The 17036-nt window shown below is 61.5% G+C and overlaps 1 protein-coding gene across 3 annotated transcripts in view; it reads right to left on the bottom strand.

Moving 5' to 3' along the window:
- ZFPM1 (zinc finger protein, FOG family member 1) overlaps positions 1 to 17036 on the bottom strand; it is a 65588-nt gene that overhangs the window by 40026 nt on the left and 8526 nt on the right. The window contains exon 2 of one of the 3 annotated variants that reach the window (XM_043898266.1): positions 6104 to 6263. The exons of the other annotated variants lie outside the window; for them this stretch is intronic. The gene's annotated coding sequence lies outside the window, so the exon portion shown is untranslated. The remainder of the gene's footprint in view (positions 1 to 6103; positions 6264 to 17036) is intronic. 3 annotated transcript variants of the gene reach the window in all.

Here is a 17036-nt window from a genome sequence, read left to right as displayed (position 1 = left end):
ACAGAGGAGGAGGGGAGGTGGGACTGCCAGGCCTCCCTCAGTGTTGGGGCCGGGGCCTGGTCATGCTCACAGGCCCACTGGCCCAGGGGTGGGATGGACACTGGTGGGCACGCGACCCTGCTCAGGTCCCCACCTGGAGTGCGGTGGACATGGGTGCCCACAGCCTCCTGCTCAACCGCTGTTCACTCCCTAGTTCTCTATTCACTCATGAAACCTCCCCTGAGTCCACCTTCCTGCACCAGGCCCTGGGGACCCTGCAGCCAACACATGGCCTGCCCCCCATCCCCCAGGAAAAAAAAGATGTGAAAAATGCAAGTGTGGCTACTGCCACCAAGGAGAGGTGGTAAGGCCAGTCAGGGAAGGCTTCCTGGAGGAGGTGACAAGTAAGCGGCGATCTGGGATGGGACAGAAGACTGCCTGCAAGTGGGGCTGGGGAAGAGCACTCCAGGAGGAAGGAAGAGCAGAGGCCTGGGCCTTGTGTGCCACCCACCCCTCCAGCCCAGGTCCCACGTGGAAAGCAGCTTGCGAGAGCAGCTTGTGTCCGGGGCTGGGGTCAGGGCTCAGTGAGGTGGTGTCAGTGGGTGCTGAGCACAGGCCTGACTATATTACAACTGTTGCTATGGTTTCAGCTCCCCAGGGAGGGGCCCTATGGACTCCTCTGGGCGGGTTTCAGGGTGCATGGGGGTGAAGACCGAGGGGCGTGGCAGAGGGAGGGATATGAGGGGCTGGGGGCTGGGCAGGGCATCGTGGGCGGAGGAGAAAGACTGCCCCCCAGGCTGGTGGAAGGCCTGGCCCCCTGTCTCGCTGGCTCTGGTCAGCTGGCGGGCAGGAGAGGCACGGGGCTGCCAGGGAGAGACCCTGGCCTCTGGGCGGCACAGTGACCAGATAAGGGCCCGATAACAGAGAGAAAATAGCAACAGATTCAGACTTTCCCATCGCTGGGCAGCAGGGCAGCTCGGGCCACGGCGGGGACAGAAGGCGGTAGGGACGGGCCCGCTCTCCCCGCGGGGCTGTGCTGTGTCCTGGGGGCTCAGGCCACACTCGTAGACTGTGTGGGTCTGAAGCCTGACCCCTGGGGGGCCCGTGGGACCTCTGGTGACCCACCCCCAGCAGGAGGGGCTCTGGCGCAGCTGTGTGGAGGAGGGAGCCGAAGCCCTGAGTGCAGAAGCTGCCCCAGCCCCTTGGGGCCACATGACCCCTCCTTCACCCCCAGTTCTCACAAGGAGCCAAGCCGAGTTGGATGGAGCAAAGCGAGTGAGAAGAGGAGCCCTTGGCCGGGGCGGGCGAGCAGGGCGGACCTGGCGCATGGGGCCAGGGTGAAGGGCAGGGCTGTCCCACGCCTCAGAGCCCAGGCAGGAAAGAGGCACAGCGGTAGGCAGCGGGGTAGAGACAGAGTCTCGGGCCCAGGGAAGATCACCAAGGCCTGGAGGGTCCCATTAAGTCAGGACTTCTTACACCTCTGCCAACACTCAGTAGGGAGGTGGGTCCCGGCCCCTGGGCCCTAAGAGGCTTGCACAGCATAGAGGCACAGGCCCCTTGGAGGAGGCTGGGAGCCTGGGCGCCCGTGGGTCCTCCCACACCCACCCTCCCGCCAGGGGCCCTTGGCCACGATGTCCCACCCCCCGCCCAGCTGAGGCCTCCTCCTCCCTCTGTGAGATCCCCACCCCCCCCACCCCCCACCAAGTCCAGGTCGGCCCTGCAGCCTCACATTTGTCTGCAATTCTCCCCGGGGTGGGGTGCTCTGATGCTTTGCTGCCCCGCAGTGCCCCCAGTAGGGAGACCCCCGACCCTGCTGCAGACCACATCTCGGAAGACGTTGCCGCAGTCGGCCTAGCGGGCTGCTGCACCCAGGCTGAAGGTGTGCCCACAGCCGTGATGATGGGATGGCTCCCTGCGAGTGCAGAGAGGCCTTTGGTCTTCTGGAGGCTAGGACTGGGAGGGGCGCACACGCCCCCGCGGTGACCCGCCAGCCGCCATCAACCCAGGATCAGGCCCCGCTGACAGCCAGGGCGACCACAAAGAGGATGTTGGCGAGATAATCTTGGCTTCTTTGAGTGGGCAGCCTGCCCTGCGGATGGGACAGTGAGGGGCTGAACCTCTGTGCGCTGGGGGCCTGGGCCCAGCCGCCCTCCTGCGCTGGTCCTGGCACGCCCCCCCGCCCCCGACCTGCCCAGGAAGGGCATGGCCCTGAGGACAGAGGAGACGGGGGTCGGGGGGACAGACTGACTCCCGCTAAGGGTCAGCAGGACGCACTCAGGCGCACCGTACACTGGGGGGCTCGCAACTCCTTGCAGAGGAGCAGGTGTGGGCGAGGGCCACCCTCGGCGCAGCCCCCCTCCATGGCTGTGGTGCTGTGAGCGGTGGGTCACCTGCCTTTGCTTCCAGGCTGAGAGCTGGACTTGACCCATGAGGCCTTCTAGCCCCCAGGGCACCCAGATCGACCCTGGGGGTGCTGGCGGGCACGGTGTCCCCAGCGAGGCAGGCCCAGGAGGTGGCTGGCTGCTGTCACAACCCACTCTGGGTCACTGGAGGGCAAGGAGGGACTTGGGTGCTCAGAACCGAGCTTAGCAGGGCCATACTCTCTAGGAATGGGGGCCCCACACTCCTAGGAATAGAGTGCCGTGATCTACCCCAGCTTTTAACAAATTAAAACACTGCAAGGAGATAGCTTTCGCATATAGTGACATTCGTCCTTTTAGGTATCACTCAACTTTTGGAAGCCTGTTCATTTAAAGACATGTTTCCCTGGTGGCTCAGAGGGTAAAGCATCTGCCTGCAATGCAGGAGACCTGGGTTCGATCCTTGGGTCTGGAAGATCCCCTGGAGAAGGAAATAGCAACCCACTCTGTTACTCCTGCCTGGAAAATCCCATGGACAGAGGAGTCTGGTAGGCTACAGTCCATGGGGTCGCAAAGAGTCAACACGACTGAGCGACTTCACTTTTCACTTTTCCCCTGGGGGTCCAGTAGCTAAGACTCCATGCTCCCAAAGCAGGGGGCCCGGGTTCGATCGCTTGTCGGGGAACTAGATCCCACATGCCACAACTAAGAGTTCGCATGCTGCAACTAAAGATTCCTCACGCCACAATGAACAGGGAAGATCCTGCATGCTGCAAGTGAGACCCCTTGTAGCCAAAGGAAAAGAAAGAGGAACAGGACAGTCCTACATAATTCAAATGAAACCCGGGCCTCCCATGGCTCAGGCTTGTGCAAATACTCCAGCAGCCCAAATGCCCACTGGCTTCTCCCCAAAGCTCTGCAGGGGTCAATCTTAGCCCCTTTATGGCATCGAACACCTTTCTCAGTCACTTCTCCACACCCTCAGCTGACCCAGCCTCTGGCCATAGGGTCCTGATCCCAGCTTCCTTGTCTCCACTCCCAGGACCCTCCGACTTATGTGCTGACGCCCTTGCAGGAGGTCCAGCTGGGCTGTCAGCTGTGGAGGGAATTCCTGGGTGCCCAGAAGACAGCAGAGGGGGTAGGTGGGGGGTGCAGAGTGAGCCCAGCAGGCCCACTCCTGGGGATCCCCTGTTCCCCAGCCCCGGACACGGGAGCCCTGCTGTCTGCTGCAGCTGCTGAGCCTGGAGGACCACCCCAGGCCTCCTCCCTAACCTTGGCCACACTCGCCAGCTCCCCCAGCCTCTCTCTTGGGGTCGTCAGCACGGATGCTGAGTGACTGTCTCCACCTGTCTCCCCGTCCCTGGTTCCTGGTGATGCTCACTTAGACCTCCCATGGGCCATGGCCCACCGTGACCACACCAGTGCCTGCCTGCCCCTGGCTCTGGCAAGGCAGCACTGTCTCCTCATGGCACACTTGTTCCATCACCCCTCCTCTGTCTGAGCCCCGAGACTGGGACACCCTCAGCTCTGGCCCACAGTTGGTGCTCAGGGATTCTGGTGACCACATAATGGGTGGGGGAAGGGAACAGGCTGGGGGCCACGGGGCCCCCAGGGGAGGAGCCAGGGCACAGTGGTGGGGCATGGGGGCATCTGGTTAGCCCTAGAGGGGAGCCTTGGGGCTGAGCCTGCTTGTTGGGGGGTGGGTGTGACCAGGGAATGAGTCCCGGGAGCCCTGAGCATGCCACCTGCCCCCACTGGCGGAAGATAAGCTGGCCGGCCCTGCCTGGGTCTCTGAGTCCTGGTGAGTAGGGGGTTACAGGCGGGCAGGGAGGAGTTGTGGGAAATAGGACACCAAGACCCACGGGGCCCTGAGCCCAGCCACCATCACTTCCTCCTGCAGCCAGCCTGGAGCTGACAGGTGAGCTTGGGGGTCTTAACTGCCCCTGTCCAAGGACCATGACTGGACACCGCCCACACACACGCATCACCCCTCAAGGCTGCACTGGGCAGGCAGGACCACGAGCAGCTCTGGGATCTCTGCCAGGGAGGAGCAATGCCACAACCATCATGACACTTGTAACGACCCCTGATGTGACCCAATTCTCCGGGGAGGGTGGGGGAACCAGGACACAGAGAAGTAAAGAAACTTGCCCAAGGCCTTGCATCTGGGGTAGTGGACAGGCTGCCATGTGCTCTCCCTCCCAGAGTCCTGTATTCTCCCCGAGGCCCAACGCCCCCAACCCGCTGTCCCTGTTTGTAGAGACAGGGGGCCACTCATGGACCTTGAAGAGCTGCCGTGAAGGTGGACAGGAAAAGGCTTCTCAGGAGATAAAGATCCCCCCTGCATGGGGGTGTCCTTCCCAGGAGCACCGTGATTCCCTCCACCAGGCCTGCCACATGTTGGGTTAACTGTGGGCAAACAGGCCCAGACCAGGGACACACCTCAGATACCATGAAGGGCCAGGAAGGGTGCAGGAAAAAGAATGGTGGGTGGGTATGGAGTGGTCACCAAGGGCTTCTCGGAGGAGGTGACATTTAAGCTGTGACTGTGAACAGGGAGAACTGCCCGTGCAAAATCCCGGGATTGGAGAAGAGTTTGGTGATTTGGCTGCTGCAGCCGAGGATGGAGCACCAGGCCGAGAGAGAGGCAGAGAGGCCGGCCAATCAGGGTTTATTCTCAGCACTGTGGGACACAGCAGAATGTGGACCCTGGACTGCAGGAAGGACCCCAGGTAGCGGCTGCCATGGCCCGGCAGCCACCTCCAGGCTGCCCCTGGTTCTTTGCCACCTTCTCAGGTCGGCTCTGGGTTCTTCCCTGCCTGGAGCCTGTCCCGTCTCTCAGATCAGGGCCAGTGGGCTGGTCCCCCACCTTGGTCCCTGGGGGCAGAGGCCCAGGCGGGCAAGGCAGAGGGGGCGGGAAGAAAGCGCGGGGCCTGAGAAAGCCCAGCCTGGCTGATAGAGGAGAGATTGGTTTCAGCCAGAGCCGCGTCTGCCAAGTCCACATCCTACCGGCGGCCTGCACTTACTCAACATTCATCACCGCTGAGCTCGGAAACTTTATCAACGCTAGAGGTTGGCGCCATCTCTGGGCCTGGCCACTCCCAGCCCTCCGATGGGCCTGATAGCTGCTGATAGATTACGCGAGATTGTTTCACTCTGGAGAACCGATTACGATTACGGACGCTCCTGGGGGAGGGGTGCAGACCACGTGGCCAGGGGTGGGGGTGGGGGGAGGGCTGGGGTTTTCCAGAACACACTGGCGTGTGTGGCAGAGACCCCACGGATGACTGGTGGAGAGGAGGAGGGCGTGAGGCCACTCGCGGGGCAGGAGCGGCAGTCAAGGCCGTGGCGTGTGGAAGGGTGACCGATGCTGTGGCACAGCCATGAGCAGGCGGGGGGCGGGGGAGGAGAGGACAGGAGGAGCGCCCGAGGACGAGGACGGGGCCGCGGAGAGATTCTCTCCAGATGGGCCGATAAGGCTGACAGATGGGAGCGGGGCCGCGGCTAATGGAGCCGTCGCCGCGCAGCCTGCGTCAGACGGGTAGAGGCAGACTACTTCCCGGCTGGGGCTCCGTGTGACAGGCCCTGCCATCTGATGGGGGGTGGGAGACTTGGGGGGCATGGGCTGGGCGCCAAGCCCTCCTCAACTCTCACCCCTGGGGGCTGCGGCCCCAAGAGGCCCATGGCCAGACCTGCCCCCAGGCACAACTGCCTTGGTCCCACACTGCAGAGGGCCCTCTCGCCACGGGGACTCCCGCACCCACCTGGGCTCTGGGTTCCAGGAACCCAGAGGGCGGGGGCAGGTGTCTCCTCCTCCAGGTAGGCCTTCTGGATGCTTGGAGAGCCAGGACCAGGATGCGCATTGGGCCTGTGAGACTCTAGTGTCCAGACTCGAGGCCAGCGCCGTGGGTGTTTCTCCAGCACCTGGGGATGGCATGCAGTGAGGGAGGAAGGAGCACAGTCCTTTGGGGGCAGGGCCTCTTTTCCTGCTTGGTGTGCCTGGTCAGAAGTAGCCCAATCCCCTCTGCCCCCACTGCACAGATGGGGAAACCGAGGCCAGAAGTGGCTGGGCTCCGGGGCCCACGGGGAGTTGGTGGCTGTGCAGGGCCTGAGCCCCGACCTCCTGTGGAGCCTGTGGGGCCTGGAGCCACAGCATCCAGGAAGCTGGGGGCGGGGATACCAGATGGCCACTCACCACCCTGAGCCTGGCTCCTCAGGTGTAAAGTGGAAGTTAACCATCAGCCTCAAGTTCACAGATGAAAGAAGGAGGCTGCGGGGGCTAGGGGACTGGGGGGGTGGGGGGGCGGTCAGGGTTCAGTGGGACAGAGCCTCATTGGGAAGATGGAGAATTTCTGGAAATGGAAAGTGGTGATGGACTTGTGAATGACTTACTGCCACTGAGTTACTTGAAATGGATACACGGTGTTTCACATCACGTGAATTTACCAAGCACAGACACACACACACATACATGTGGGTCTGCCACCTATCACCACAAGCAATAGTGGGGCTACCTGAGTGCCTGTTCCCTCCCTTACGGATTCAGACACACACCCCTCCACAGCCTGCCCCACCATGCTGCCCCAGGCCACATGCTAGCTTGGGAGACAGGCCAGGCCTCGGCGGGGTATGGTCCTGTGTCCACGGGTAGGGGCTGGGGATGCTGGGGAGGGCATCGAGTCCACGAGGGCGGTGGGGTGCGCTGACCGGTCCTGGGCAAATCTCTGTGGCCGGTCATGGCCCAGCCCTGCTGGTCTCTCCTAATAGGGGCCAGGCTTCCCTGGCCTGGATACACCCCCTTCAGCCAGCATCCTCTCCCCTCAGCCAGCTGTCTGTCTCCCTGTAGGGCTGCTGTTCCCTCTGCCCCACACACACTGTGCACCTCTGCATGTCTCTTGTCCATCCCTGTCCGTTCCCAGGTGTCCTGAAGCAGCGAGCCTCAGCCCTGCCCATGACCCACGTGTCCACATCCCAGGTGGCCATGACCCACGACAGCTCCCTCTTCCAGCTCTGTTTGTTCCCTGGGTTCACTCTGCTCCCCTGGGCCAGGGAAGCTCAGTCGAGGGAGCATGTATGGAGTGCCTGCTGTATGCCCTGCACTGTCGGGGGAGACAGAGCAGCTCTGCTGCAGTCACCCGGCGGCACTCCAGTTCTGGTCCAAAGGCCCCCTCCCCGCTTCCTTCTCCTTGATCTCAGCCCAAACTCCTTCCCTCCTCACCTCAATTTTCCACTTAAGCATTTTTGAAAAACACCCACGCCTGTGACTGCTTTTCAGGTCATGGAGCCCTGTGGGTGCCGTGGGAGCCGGGGGGGCCTTGGCCGGATTCTGGGCCCCATCTTGCCAACAAGACATCCCAGGGGATGCAAACTGCCCTCAACACGGTGAGAATTCTCCAAAGTTTCTTGATTGCTTCCTAGAGACATGGTCCATTGTCGTGTAAACTTCTAGGATGGGAGCTGCAGGGAACCCCAGTTTCCAGAATATACTCAGCCACAGACAGGAGAGAAGCCCCCACACCAGACAGGGTACTGGGTGAGCTCTCGCTGTGCGGACAGGGCAAGCCCCAGGGCAAGCCCCAGGGAGCGCACAGACACCCTGGAGGCAGCCAGGCCAGGTCTGCCTGCCTTACGGACCACTTAGCAGTTTTGGCCAAAGGGTTGGTCTGTGATGCGTCGGGATGATGCTGAGGCCCCTGCCTCCAGCCTGGGGCTACATGGAGCTGGCAGAGTGAGAGTCCAGATGAGGATCCCAGTGGGCAGTGCGGAGGGAGAGGGGGCAGCTCACATCAGGTCTGGAGGTGCCCCAGACACATGCAGTGGGAGGGGGAGCTGGCCGGCCTTGAGCTGTCCCGCCCTGCTCTTGAACTCCGTGTTCCCATCCGGGAGTCGGCTGGCTGCCCTGATCCCAGGAACACCTAAGTCCTGGGCCCCCAACTCAGGGTGTGGGGGTCTGGGCTCTGTGGGTCAGCAGGAGGTCACCCAAAGGCCCGCCTGTCCATCCCCCCCCAACGTCCAGACTAATGTGAGGCCTGGACTGGGGTTTCCAGCACTGGGGAAAGGTCCTGCCCAGGACACTATTCCCCATATTAAGGGCTCCCCTGGAGGCCCCGCCCACTGAGGAGGCCGCTCCTCCCACAGTGCTCAGCCAATCCCCGGCGCTCATTCCTGCTCATTTGCATGCCGCGTTTCCACTGGCTGAGGACACACAGGTTAGGATCTCGGTTACCTGACTGTAGGGACCGGCGGGTACTGGGGGACCTGGCAGGTTGGAGTGGGGGCTACCTCTGGGGGAGACTGCCTCTGCCGGACGTTCTGGGGAGCCTGAGCGCTAAGGGCTGGGGCTCTGATGGGGGTGGGGGAGCAGGCTCTAGGTGGGGTGGGTGGGTGCTGGGCTCAGGGTGACCTGTCTTAACCTCAAGTCTGGGTCCCAAAGGGCCACCTGCTGCATAAGAACTCTGGTTATGGTGCGGGCTCTTCCTTAAATCCTCCCCCTCCTACCCATTATGATGACTCAGATCAGGAAAGATACCGACCCAAGGTCACACAGCCAGGACGCAGCAGCACAGCTGGGACCTCACTTCCAGTCTGGCTCCCACCGCAAGGCTGAGTCCTTCCCTCCAGGGAGGCCCTCTAGGGCCAATCTTATTTTTAGCTGCCTCGTCTTGTCTCGGGGAGGGCTATATTTTGGCTTCCTTGCAAAGTGGTGACGACACTGATGACGGCTTTACGAGGACCCAGTCCTCCGGCTTTCACCTTAGATCTGGTGGCACCATGTTTGTGGCTCTGAGTTGCAGGGTGGTGGGCTGGCGGGTGTGTGCGTGTGTGTGTGCACAGGCTTTGTTCCTGGCATTTTGGTGGGTGAGATAAGAGGAAACAACAGAACCGCTGGGAGCGGCAGGCAGATAGATAACGCGATAGGGCTGCTCTACCACCAGGCCTATCGGCTCCTATCGCAGTTCCCTTTTCTTTCTTTCTGCTTGGGGGGCAGGGCGGAACACACCTCCACCCCACCCCCACGCTGGGACCTGAGCTGGGGGCCTCCCTCTCAGGCGTGCTCCTTCCGCATCTTTAACACACCCAGCGCCCAGGCCCGGAGCCCCTGGCTGGAAGAGGTTGGGGTCCCCAGGGTCCATGTCAGCATTGCGGTGGGTGACGAATGCAGGGGAGCACCTGCTCTCAAGAGCGGACCCAGTTCGCTCTCACCAGCCATGCCAAAAGGGCCCCGAGGAGGCTGACCCCCATTCTAGGATGAGGGCAGGGAGCCCAGAGAGATGACACAGCTGGGCTATGCTGGGGCCCAGGATCTGGAGAGTGGATACAGAGTTCCTTCCTTGAGAAGTCCTGCCAGCCCCGGGAGGGTAGGGCTAGGTGGGCACAGGGGCCCTCAGGGAGATGACCAAAGAAGCCACTGACTCCCAGCCCAGTGCCTGCAGGGCAGGCCTCAGTGTCTTCAGCCTTGTTTTTGTAGACGTAGAAACAGAGGCTCAGGACAGGGAAGTGCCTATGAACACAGCGATGGGCAGGCTGGATCCCCTCCCCACCCCCACATTCTCTCTGGCCCTGGTGAAAGCAGAGGGTCCGAGGGGAGGACTGCTGGGCCCACGGGACAGACATTCTGGAACCCCCAGGCTGCTGTTGAGAGCACCCCGGAAGGATGCTGGCAGGATGGAGGAGGAGTTGCCGCCAGCAGGGAGGCTTCGGGGACCCTGGCCCCTGCAGGCGCCCCAGGGAACCCCACGTCTGGCTGCATGGGACCCAGGATGCTCTCCCTACCTCTCCCCCTCTCCTCCCTCAAAGGCCGAGGAGGCTATAGTGCAATCCTGCCTTTCGCAGCACGGGTGAGGAAGCAGTGAGTCACCTGCCCATGCCCCCCTCCACCGGGGGGCAGGGTTCAAACTTAGACAACGCCCACCACTCTGGGCCCCCTCCCCCACATATGCATCCATTTTACTGGAAACAGCTGACTTCCTTTAGAATACTGAAACGAAATAAAACCCAAAGACAGAAAGAAACCAAATAGTCACCAAAGGGGCCTATTTTCTGAGGACAGATGAAATGACCCCCACATGTAAGCGGGAGCAGTCGCCCCGACATCCCCCACCCACTCTTGGAAAGGACTGTGCGGCCCTCATACTCTCTGTGTCCGGGCACTTCCCAATTATCGGGCAGCCCCCTTAGGGCAGGTGGAAGCCCACGGGTACCAACACCCTGAGAACCTCCAGGATGGAGACCCAGACCTTGACCAGGCCTCCACCTCAGGTCCCTACGGTTCCCTCCTCTGCTGTGTGATCTTGGCTGGGTTACGGAACCTCTCTGAGCCTCGAGTCCGCCAAGAAAAAAATGAGGTCGCTGGGGCCCCTGCCAGGATGTCGGGAGGATGTTACAGAACACGGGTCACGTCCAGGCCTGGCATGCAACAAGCAGTGAATGGAGCTGTCAGCTAACAAGGGTTCCACTTGGATGGGAAGTGGGGAGCCCCTGACTCACCGAGAAATGTCACTGACTATCCCGTCAGGCCTCCTGCCTCTAGGATCTCATTTCTCAAGAGGTGCTTAAAAAATAAATGCAAAGAGCAGGGAAGACGGCCAGCTGTCCCACGCCTGCCAGGAGCCCCAGGCAGCCCCTCTGCTGGCTTTCTGCGTGGAGAGGGCGGGGTGCCTGGCCACCTCTCCCCGCCCCCGCCTCCCCCACGGCTGCCGCACCTGTCCCTCAGCTGGAGGATTAGCCCCATGGCGGCCCTAATCGCGCTCATCACACCATCAGCGCTGGATCTCGGATCAGCTGAAGGAGGCGGCTTTATCCAGACAGACGCGGAGATGGCACCTCAGCCCCACCTGGGCGCCAGCTGTCACATGTGGCGGCCGGCAGGCCTCTGATGGCAGGGCGGGGAGACAGCTGCCCCACTGGGTCCCTCAACATTTACGGGGCACCTACTATATAACCAGGCATGGCCCATTTCAGGGGTCGGGGAGAGAGAGCAGAGACCCAGACAGGCAAATTTCCCACATTCTCATCCTACACCTGGCCCACTAGACAGAGGACACTGAGGCCCAGAGATATGTCCCAGGAGTTGGCGCCAGGCGGATGGTCCAGACGTCCAGCTCTGGCGAGGAGCTGGTGAGGACTCCGTCCCCATGAGGGCACCCCTCGGCCCTCACTCCCCCCAACACCACTCCTGCTACCCTGGCCCCAGGACACCGTCTTCACACAGAGGCCTGGGAGGTGCAGGCCGGACATGCCAAGGTTCATGGCCCGCGGGGGGGCCAGGAGAGGCTGGGAGAGATGGCTCCCACCCTGCCCACCCTCCTCCCTACCTTCTTTTTCAAAAACATAATTTATCTGTGTATTATCAAGAAATCCAGACACTTTAATCAGTGAGCTATGAAGTCAGAATTTCCATTCTTATCTGCGGGAGGAGTGGAAATGGAGGAGATAGCGCGGAGGGATCGCTGGTGGGGAATGTTAATGGGTGGAGAGGCTGGGCTATTGGCCACGGAGACGCCATATCTCCCCCATTATCAAGGCCGTATCTCCCCAACCATCTCGGCGCGGTAATGGGGCCAGTTCAACTTTCCAGTTATCACAGGAGCTGAAACCTGCGCCCGCCAGAGGCCTGGACCAGGAGACAGTTCGGGCAGCCCAGGCCCAGGCCGGCAAAGCCGGGATGGAGAGGAGGACCTGGCTGGGGCCCCCGGGGAACCCTGACCATCAAGGCCCCCGCAGTAAGTGGAGGGGGTTCCTCTGTTCTCTGGGAAAACATCCAGTTTTGGTGGAGCGGAACATAGACATCCTGTGCAGGAGAGGAAACTGAGGCAGCAGGCCACCTCAGGGTCCCAGTGGGGCTGGGTGGCCTCGGCCCTCCTGAGCCACACCAGGCCTATGACATGAAAAGGGTGGGTGTGTGGAGGCATGGCAGGCGGGGACGGGGTGCAAGCAGCCTGCCCTCCTGCCTGCAGCCCTCAGGGTCTCCACCCCGCCCACCCCCAAAGCCTTCTCCAGGTTCCAAGCCCCAGGAGCAGGAAGCATCAGTAATAAAACAGCCCTGGTGGGCTCTACCCCTGCCAGTCCTGACCTGGGGTTCGGGGTATGCTCAGCATGGCCCTAAAATGTTGAGGGCTTGCCACCTGCCTGCAGGTCCCGACGTGGGACACCCTGGGGGATGGGGCACCAGGGCTCATAAACAGAACACCTCTGCCCATTTAGAAGCAGGGGTCCCCATGGCCACTCACTCCTTGGGGAACACTACAGCCGAGGTGCAGAGCAAGGGGCTCACCCGGGGGCCCCGTGTGACTGGGAACTGCCCCAGGTGGGCTCAGTCACCAGGTGCCAGTGCAGTCCTGGCTCTGGTCTCCCTCCTGCAGCTGGGGGCTGGGCTGCGGCTTCTCTGGCCCAGGAAGGGAAGGGACTGGCCCAAGGTCACAGAGCCAGCAAGGAGACCACAGCTGGATGCTTTCTGGAACTGCGGGAAGGCCTCAGTTTCCTGGACTTGAACATAGTGGCACCACGCCCTGGTGCTGACCCAGCAGGGACAGCTCTGGACTGGGACACCACGACCGTCACCATCCTCTGCTCCCTCCAGGGTGGGAAGCTTGAGCTGCCGTCCGGAGTATGACCTTTCCAATCTCTAAGCCTCAGTTTCCCCTCTGAGCACTGAGCTAACTGCTGAGCCCAGGTTGTGAGCTCACGGCTGCAAGAGCTGGGCACCCAGCAGGGGCTTAGTGGGTGCTCAGCTAACGCCTGCTGTCATGACCAGTGCCCACACTGTTGGTGGTCTCAGGATGAGCTTGGGGCCCCATGAGCGGGGGTCACACGAGGATGCTGTGGCTTTCTCTCCCATTACACGGGGCCAAGTGCCTGATGCCAGGGGTGCCTGAAAAGCAGAGCAGGGCTGAGAACGCAGCAGTATCCTGGATGACCTGTGGGGTGGGCCCTTGGGAAGCTCTTCCCCGTTGCCCACTGCAGGACGGAGCCGAGACCCCTGTCCGGTGGCCCCACCCTCTCCCGCTCCTGCGCCCAGGACTCCCTCCTGCTGCATATTGCAGGGTGGAGAAAAGGGAGACTAACGCAGGAGGCTGCGGCAGGTGCACGTGGCAGGTCAGGAAAGCTGGACGGCTTTAAGTGAGAAGCCAAGAGGAACTGGCAGGAAGCAGGGCAAGGGAGGTGGGGGGATGTCATCCCCCTCTTCATTTTAACTTTGCCAAATGACACAGACGACGCAGGGGCTCTGGCCCAGGCTGGACTTCTGCCGTCAGGTCTTGCCAGCCTCGCTGCCCTGTGAGCTCAGCATAATGGTTCTACTGAAACCTTGCAGGGGAACTGAGGCTCGGGGCAGGGGCTGGGCATGCACCCAGCCCAGTGTCTCCACGACATCCCCACGCTGCAGAGGTGGACACTGAGGCTCAGGAAGGCAGCATGATGTCTGCGGACCTGCAGAGCCCAAGAGCCCCCCGCCCCCGGGGTGCTCCTGCTGCCACCTGCATACAGAGCCCCCACCATGGCCAGCCCCTCCTGCCCAGGGTTCAACATGCATCCTAGTTCTGGGGGTGCCCAGGAGCTGGCGTGGGGTTACACAGACTGCCCCTCTGATCCCCTCTCCACATCATTCATGTCCTGTGTGGCCCTGGTGCAACCACCCACCCTCTCTGATCCTCCATTTTCTGGTGCAAAATGGTTTGAGAACCCCAGTCGAGTCTGGCTGGCTGGGTCTCTGTCCCTGGACCAGCCTGGGGACCTGGGCCAGGGCTGAGCTCCAACGGTATGGGGCTCACGGAAGCTCACATCACACCCATCACCTCTTTCACGGGAGCAGAAACCGTGACTCCCCGGCCAGCAGGCCCAGGAGAGGCAGAACGGAGGGACAGAAGGGGAGGGGAGGGGCCTGCCTATCTGCCCGGCTCTGGCCCAAGGTCAGCCACCACATTCCTGTCCGAGCGGGCGCTGCCTTCTCCCAAACAGGAGACCAGAGGAGGGGGGAGGCGGGGCTGGGCCAGGAGGACACAGGACAACTCAGGAGGGCAGGGCCGGTGGCTGGGGGCTGTGTGGGCAGTGCCCAGAGAAACCTGGGCCCACCTCTGGGGCCCACAGACCCCAGCTCCTGGGTCACAAGGTCTTGAGCATGTCACTGCCTCCCAGGGCCTCAGTTTTCTTGCCTGTAAGATGGGTCAGTCCATAAGGCTGATGATTATTAACAGCAGGTAAGATATCTGGGCTGGAAAGGGACTGAGGGGGCCTGAACCAGCCCTGTCCTGCAGTCAGGGCACGTGGCCCGTGGCTCACCCCCAATGCAAAAACTAACACATGAAGGAAAAGAAGACAGGAGGCAGGACTCTGTGTGACACGGCCAACCCTGGGGAATTCTGGCAAAATATCAGCAGTGCAGCCAGCAGCTCCCAAGGCTGCAACGTCCACCCAAGACTTGACCCCGGACAGCACTTTACAATTTGCATCTGGGATCTCACGGACCCCACATACAGGCCCCAGGAGGAGGTGCTCTTATTAAGCTCCCACTTCAAAAGCAGCAACTGAGGCAGGAGACAGGCCCCTGACCACAGGGTCACAGCAAGGCCAGGACTTAGGCCATGTGGCAGCCCACGCAGAGTCAAGGGCTGGCCAGTGGCCTGGATCTCAGAGCTCCCATGCCCTGCTGCGGGGCACCGGGTGGGGTGGGGTAGAGATGGAACCCCTGGGACCCGGAGTGAAAGGGTCCTGTCCTCAGCCCACATGTTGGCCCCAGGGACGGCTGGGGTGGGTGGCAGCAATATGCCACCCAGCAACAACAGCCCCCCTCTGATGTGGGAGCCAGATATGCCCCACACGCATTGCTCATCGCCTCTGTGTCCCAGCCTTGCGAGAGCATGGTCACACTCCTTCCACAGGTGAGAAAACACAAGATGTCTCCTGAGGCCCCTGGGCTGGCGGCTGTGATGCCGGAGCTGAAGGCAGGCCCACAGGGCTGGAATGGAAAGTTGGGGAGCGGGGCAGGACTCAAGGTCCAGCCTCTTGCCATCTTCATTGGGGCACTGGGCTGGGATATGCCCATTGAACCAGTAGGCAAACTGAGGCAACGGTGGGACACCACACTGATGCTGAACGGGTACCTTCGGCAAGACCCTGTTCATTACAGGCCTCCAGCTCCTCATCTGTGAGGTAGGTACAGGGATGCAGGAGGCCCTAGGGTCCTCTCATTTGGTTACCTGACCCCACAGCCCTTCAACTCTGGGCTGGCTTGGTCCAAACCCATCCAGAGCTCAGGCAGGGAGGGGAAGAGGGGGCGGGGGAGGGGGGGAGGGGGGAGGGGTGGGGGAGAGAGGAACATTGGTGCCAATGCCCAATGCAGCCCTTCTTCTCTGATGGTGAAACCTCAGCTCAGAGAGGACAACTGATGTCAGGTTTGCACAGCCTGGGCATTTGTTCGGCAAGCTGTCATTGGAATGGCTGGAGGGAAAAACTAGCCACGAAGAGGAGTGAGAGGACTGGGGGAGGCTGGGGTGCCCACTTCCTGGACAGGGTCCTTGTATGTGTTTTACTCTCTGGAGACAGTTTGGGAAAAGAGATTTGTCTCTCACAGATAAACTGGAAACCACAGATCTGACTTGACCAATGGACCACAAAGATATCTCGGAGAAGGGGGATGGGGATGCTGGCAGCTGTCTGAGGTGATGTGTATTTCACGTTGATTCCCAGGGACCACCAGTGTCATCATCCCTATTGCATAGACGGGGAAACTGAGGCCAAAAGGGGGTAAAAAGAGAAGCCAGAGAGAAACCCTCCAGATCTCGGCTTGAGCCCAGGCCCCAGTGAGGGGTCAGCCCTGATGGGGGCTGGCCCTCCTCTCCTCACAGGACCGTACACACTGCATGCAGCTTGAGGGCAGCTGAGTCCTTACACGTGGGGCCACCTGCCTCCCGTTGCCACAGTCGAGGACATGGAGGCCCACTTGGCAGGTGTTGGCCCTCACTTCTACAACCCTCCTGGGGCCAGGCCACTCCTGCCAGAGTAGGGAACAGTGGGCAAGGTCCAGAGAGCGAATATGCGATGGTGGCCTCAGTCTCCCCCTCTGTGAAATGGGGACAGGGCTGTTGCAGGAATGGGGAGCAGGGCCAGGACAACCAATAGGATGGTGGCTGGTGGGCAGGAGCCAGCCAGGCGCCCAAGCGCTGCCCGGCCGGCCTTCGTGCGGGGACAGGCCTGGGTCTATTTGGGGGTGGGGGGGCGATACCCATCAGCAAGGCAACAACTGCCTCCAGGAGGAGGCCTGTCGATGGCAGATAGGCTGCCGGGAGTATTATTCACGAGCCCGTCAAGCCCCAGGAACGTCTGGTTGGCATAGAAACAGGAGATAAGGGGTACAATTAATGGCATCGTGTTCCCTCCTCCTTTCTTCCCCAACTGACCCATTTAAATCCCTGGCGGTGCTGGTGCCATGCTGGGCTCCCAGTGACCTCTGGGGAGGGGCTGGTCAGGTGGGCGGGATAAGACCTGGGCTCAGGCCCCGGGCAGGGCTGGCTAAAGCCTCCTGGGAGCCCACTCCTGTCAACGTGAACATCTCAGGAAGGAGCCGTGGGAGACTTGGCAAGGGCAGGGCTGTGGAAAGACTGCTGGGTACCTCTGCTCCCAGGGGCCCATTGCACAGCTGTGGAGACTGAGGCTGGGAAGCCCAGAGGCAGACAGAAGTGAGGAGCTGTGGTTCCTCACTCC

The sequence above is a fragment of the Cervus elaphus genome, chromosome 4 (assembly GCF_910594005.1).
Source record: "Cervus elaphus chromosome 4, mCerEla1.1, whole genome shotgun sequence".
NCBI lineage: Eukaryota > Metazoa > Chordata > Mammalia > Artiodactyla > Cervidae > Cervus > Cervus elaphus.
Note: the sequence above shows the minus strand (reverse complement) of the source record. Positions and strands in the feature narration are given on the sequence as shown.